At 30.7% G+C, this 5467-nt stretch overlaps 1 long non-coding RNA gene across 2 annotated transcripts; it reads left to right on the forward strand.

Moving 5' to 3' along the window:
- The first annotated feature begins 1321 nt into the window (after positions 1-1321).
- Positions 1322-3307, forward strand: LOC131619397 (uncharacterized). Of its 2 annotated transcripts, XR_009288946.1 has the most exons (5): positions 1322-1556; positions 1757-1924; positions 2017-2058; positions 2150-2744; positions 2856-3307. It is a non-coding gene; the product is annotated as an uncharacterized LOC131619397 (long non-coding RNA). The 2 variants fall into 2 exon arrangements; XR_009288945.1 differs by having other exon boundaries at positions 1323-1556; positions 2017-2744; positions 2856-3302.
- The last annotated feature ends 2160 nt before the right edge of the window (positions 3308-5467 follow it).

Below are 5467 nucleotides of genomic sequence, written 5' to 3' on the forward strand. Positions count from 1 at the left end.
AATCATATACCAATGTGAAATTGCATTCATCGTCAACATCATTTTAGTTTTAATGATTTGTTAACTCGTTTGTATATGCATCATTTGATTTATCACAAGTTTGTACTTTGTCAATTGTATAAATTTATTTAAACTATTATTGTAACTCATATGGAATCTTTGTAATCATTTTCTTTGGATATAAGTAGTTTTTGTACCCTTGAGATCCTCTCCATTTAATGTCTTAGTAGTTACATGCTTTTGTTTCTTTCTTTAGCCTAGCAACCCAGTCTATCTAAATGCATTAAGTATTGCTTGAAACACAAGTTAGAATGCTTAAATTAAGGATGCAAATATATTTGATTTGAATCATACATAGTATGAATCGAATCATGAAGACTTGTGAAAGTTATAAGTTAACCATGTCTCATTTGAGCCTAGTCACAGAAGAGTATGATTCAAATCACGACTCTACTTGACTCGAATTATGAGACACACATGACTCGATTCATGGTAGTTTTTCAATCTAAACCCTGAAAAAACCTCATTTCATTCTCAATCAACTTTTACACTCCAAAACAACATTTTTGTCTTTTATCACATCAAAAGGAGTAAAAGAATATGCAATTTAAGGTAAAGAACATGCTTTTACTACCACATTGCTCGCATTTATTTGGTTTTTATCATGTAAAATGATATGTTTTTGCAGTTGAAAAACTTTTAAAAACTAGGGTAAATTTTAGGTTAGACATTTCCATCCTCATATTTTAAAACAAATATTCCTTCATTCCTCAAACTATTAAGCTGAGCAATATTATTCTGCGTAATGGTTGCTTCAACACCCATTATAGCAGACCTTATCTCAACTTCTTTGAATTCAACAGCAACATATACCTTATCAAAAACTTGTGCTCTAACCCAAAAATATCTAACTAATAGAGGATAACAAGGACCATTCAGCAAATTAAAGAAGTTCAACCATCCTTGATATTCAAAGTTCTCCTTTCGAGGAAATCCATTTACCTTAAATGATTCAAAATCAACACATTACTTTAAAACCAGCTTTAATTCCTCTAAAAAGATCTTCAAAGTCATGGGTTTGACAAGAGAGCTTTTCCTAGCTTCATGAGAATATGATGTCTATCTACTATCTACCCATTACTAATTAATTGACCAAACTACCAAAAATACCCTTTTCTCAAAAAAAATTGCACTATAAAAAGGATATTTTAGTAACTAACAAATTAACACTACAAATTTTATATTTTCCAATAACTATTTGACACTTGGCACCTTTCTCCATTCCAAATCAACCTACACGTTTTTGTTTTTACACTCTCTCTCTCTCTCTCTCTCTCTCTCTCTCTCTCATTTTGAATCAGTTTTCTCTCGAATCTCTCTCTCTCTCTTGCTCTCCTTCCCTCTTCTCTCTTCTCTCCCCTCAAACCCTAAAAACATCTGAACAAAACCTTGAAATCTCTATAACTCTTTCTCTGTGTTACTTCATTACTTTTGCATTTGATGAGAAGACAATGTCACATAAACATGAAGGTGATAACTGCATATACTTGCTTCTGGTACGTGCCGCCGTCAATTATTTTTTGTTTTTTCAAGAATATTTTGTTAAATATGTTCATAATAATCATTCAATTCAATTTATTTTTAATGACTTTTGGAGTTCTGTAAATGAGTTTGTTTAGGTTTTTATGCAGCAAAACACAATCTTCAATTAGGGTTTCTTGATTTGAAGCTGAAAACGTGAATTTTTTATGTGCAGTTGGAGCAAAAAACCTAGACCGTGTGAAAGCTCTTAGAGTAAATGTTGGAACTGAACTTGATGCAGATCTTGGTCCGGTTATGAGCAAACATGTTATATGGTGAGATCTGGAAATCAAAATTTGATTTTGGATATGTGGTTTAAGTTGACATATTTTTTGTTTTTCAGGTAACAATGATATCTAAATCAAAATTGGAACTTTTTCTATAAAAAATATTCATGGTTTGGCTGCAACTGACCTGGTTTTATTGTTGGTTTAGGTATGTAGTTTGATGTTGATAGCCCACACTAGCTTTGCCAAGGTATATGGCTTCATTGTTTCCTTATCTTATTTTTCTGCTTGTCTGTTTTCCACTATTTATAAAAATTTGACTTTTCTGTTTTGGCTGGAAGAATAAATGATGCGAAAAAAGTTATACACGAGCTTTGGGGAGTATCTGAGCCTGAGGGTGAAATTGAAGAGTTTAAATCTGTTACAGGCATGAATACAATTATTTTTTCTCAAATAATCTCACAAGTTTACTCTCTTAGAATCTATTACAGCTCTCTCCGTGGAACACGGTTTCGACATCCAGGCATGAATACAATTACCTTTTCTCAAATAATCTCACAAGTTGAAAGATACACTGGACTAATGATGGATAACTTTGTATAATTTTCTCCACATGGATTTAAAACATTTCAAAAAGTCATACATTTTCTAACTTGTACCCGACAATGTATAGTAGGAAGTGAAATAACTTGATTTTAAATAAACAATTACCTTTATGCATATTCATGGAAATGGTGTAAGAGCAAGATTGGTGGTTTCAACTACACTCTTGCGCAATGGATTACAAATCCAAGAGACTGTTTGGGAAGACAATGCTGAAGGTTAAGAGTGATTCGCAGGAAGTAGCTCATTAGATGTTTTGTAGTTGGAGGTCTCCTTAATGGTGCAAGCAGTGTCAGACTGTTTGCAGCATTTTTTTTATCTACAAAGTTGGAGGTTTGTGCAAAATCATCAAATTGACAGTGTTCAATTGGATCTGGATCCGAATGCTGTATTTTTTTATCATTCAGGTTTTGAAGCTCTGATGTGTTTATATTTTTTTTTCAGATTTGCATATCTTGCAGAGTTTGTCTAAGTCTCCCTTATGTGCAGAGTTTATCCGAAGATGTTTTCGGTGCAAGTTCTTTTAGTCTACGTGATTTTTACATTGCTCTGTCTGAAAGGATAGGCATTTAGCTGTCATGATGTGATGAATTGATTACCAGTTAGAATTAAATGTATTTGACTTGGTAGTAATGAGATTGGTTGTTTAGTTGTTTGTATTTGGTGGTGTGTTTGAGAGCTTGCTGTTGTATTTGGCATGGCTAATGAAATTTAATAAATTGGTGTCTTTGGCTTTTAAAAAGAAAAATCCAACATATTACTTAAATTTCAAAACAAATATTCTGAATCAGGCTTTGTAGATTTTTCAAAGTTGGTAGCTCTTCGGGTCAATAAAAAATTAGAAAATTTAAAATGTTGCATCAGGAATAAGAGATAAATTTGAAAAACTTGACTTTTATAATATTAATTTATGGTTTGCTAATCTTAGACTAATATTCATTGTAATTCATTGAGAGCTAGGTAAAATTGTGTTGTAAATTTTGATGATATTTCAAAAGTTTTAAATAGTTTTTGTCTCAATTTTAAGTGAAAAATAAGATAAAATATTTTTAAAGAAAATTACTATTATCATTTTATTTATAATTTAAAGCAACAATTAATGTGGTCCATAATGAGTTTATTATAATATTGACTTAGTCTATTCTCTTATATGTATATATATGTCTACTCTCTTACTTCTAGAAGTAGTAGAAAAAATAAAATACTTTAACGTGATAATCTAACAAAACCTCTATTATTCTTCCTTTTCTTTTGTTGCTCTTTTGTTTTTGGATTACATCTTCCGGTCATCTCAAAGAGTAGTTCTTGTTGTTCTGATACCTCAGATTGAAAATGAGAATCTGGGAAGAACCTGTTGAATCCTGGGGGATTTGCGCTTATGAGGCGGATAAATCCTTAAGGATAGTGTTTTTACACGCCTCAGGTTTATATAATTGTTTATTATTTTGCAGGTCAAAGATCAATGATTACAAACAAATAGAATCAAACTACATGGGTGATCAAATTCCACAACAATCTTAAGGATTTATCTAATCAATTATATCAAAGTAATAATTTCAGTGAATAACAAATACAATGAGTAGTTGAGAGATTGCATGCATGCTTGAGCATGATACTTATTCTTTCAAGACATTATTCTCTTTATTTGATAGATATATTCAAAATGAAATTTCTTTGAAAATATAACCAATGCCGGTTAAATATTGACTTCTTGGATAGATAATTATATATTTGAATGATATTTTCTTTATATGAAATATGATTTCTTTGCGTACCTATTGATTGGTTGTTGAGTACTTTTTCGAATTTTTATAATTCAATACTATATTAAATATTAAATTTAACGAGACAAATTTGTCAACCCTTATAAACATTTTAGTTTTATAAAACAAGATAGAATAGAATTAATCAAATTAGTGTATTTGTGTGAGGATTTGAATAGTGGAAAAATGTTCCAACGCGATATTTTGTTAACAATTTATTTTCATCTTTAGAATAGAATAATAGATAGTCTATTTCTCACTTTTAATCGGACATGTCCTATATTAAAAATATTAATTTGAAATCAATAATAGAATTGGTTACATAATTATTATAAATTATTATATTATGTTTAATTGTATATTATTGATTATTAATTATTATATTAATATTATATTATTAAATATAATTAATTTTTCTTTGTAATAAGTGACAATGTTTTCTACGAGATTGTGATATTAGTCTTGGGATATTATCAATGTTGGGATATTATTACACTAATACACATTGATTGTGTTTTTTAAAAAACGTATTTCTCTTGTGATTTATATTGATTGTCCTTTTTAATATGTAACTGAAATTTAATTGCTTATAATGATTGAATAGAAGCAAATATTTATAGTAATGAAGATTTATTAAATTACTTTTGTGATTTTGAAAAGTCCATATTTAGACTATATGTTTCTTTTTGAACCAATAAAAAATATGTTGATTAATTCAAAAAACAGTTGAGGTACAAGGTGACCAAAGGTCCAACCTAACAACACACCTAAAGCATCAATTATGCAACATCAAGTGTGCGGTATACTCACGGTATTTACGACTATGCCAACTCCTATGTATGATGGCCTCTATAATATTATTTACAATGTCTGTAGTATTTCTATCTATTCTATTACCAAAACAAATAGCATTTCTAAACAGCCAACAATGGTATATTGTCTCAGCAATTGCTATCTTCATAATCCATGCTTTCTTCCCTTTCCCACTACAATAGGTGGTGAGCCATTGAATCTCCACACTCCAAGTAGAAGGAAGGTGATCAACACAAAGCCAATGTAAAACATCTTTCCAAATCTGGTTGAGCTTGCTACATTCAAAGAAAAGGTGATCTATATTCTCAACACCATGGCAGAGGCAGCACTGCACATCATTGATGATCCCCCACTTTGTCAGTCGATCCTTTGTTGCCAGCCGACGATGACACGCTAGCCAAAGATAGGTGACAGCCCTTGGTCTAGCCATGTTCCCTGCAATCAAATCATACCAGATAACAGTAGAATGCTCACTATAAC

This window comes from Vicia villosa, linkage group LG1, assembly GCF_029867415.1.
Source record: "Vicia villosa cultivar HV-30 ecotype Madison, WI linkage group LG1, Vvil1.0, whole genome shotgun sequence".
Classification (NCBI taxonomy): Eukaryota; Viridiplantae; Streptophyta; class Magnoliopsida; order Fabales; family Fabaceae; genus Vicia; species Vicia villosa.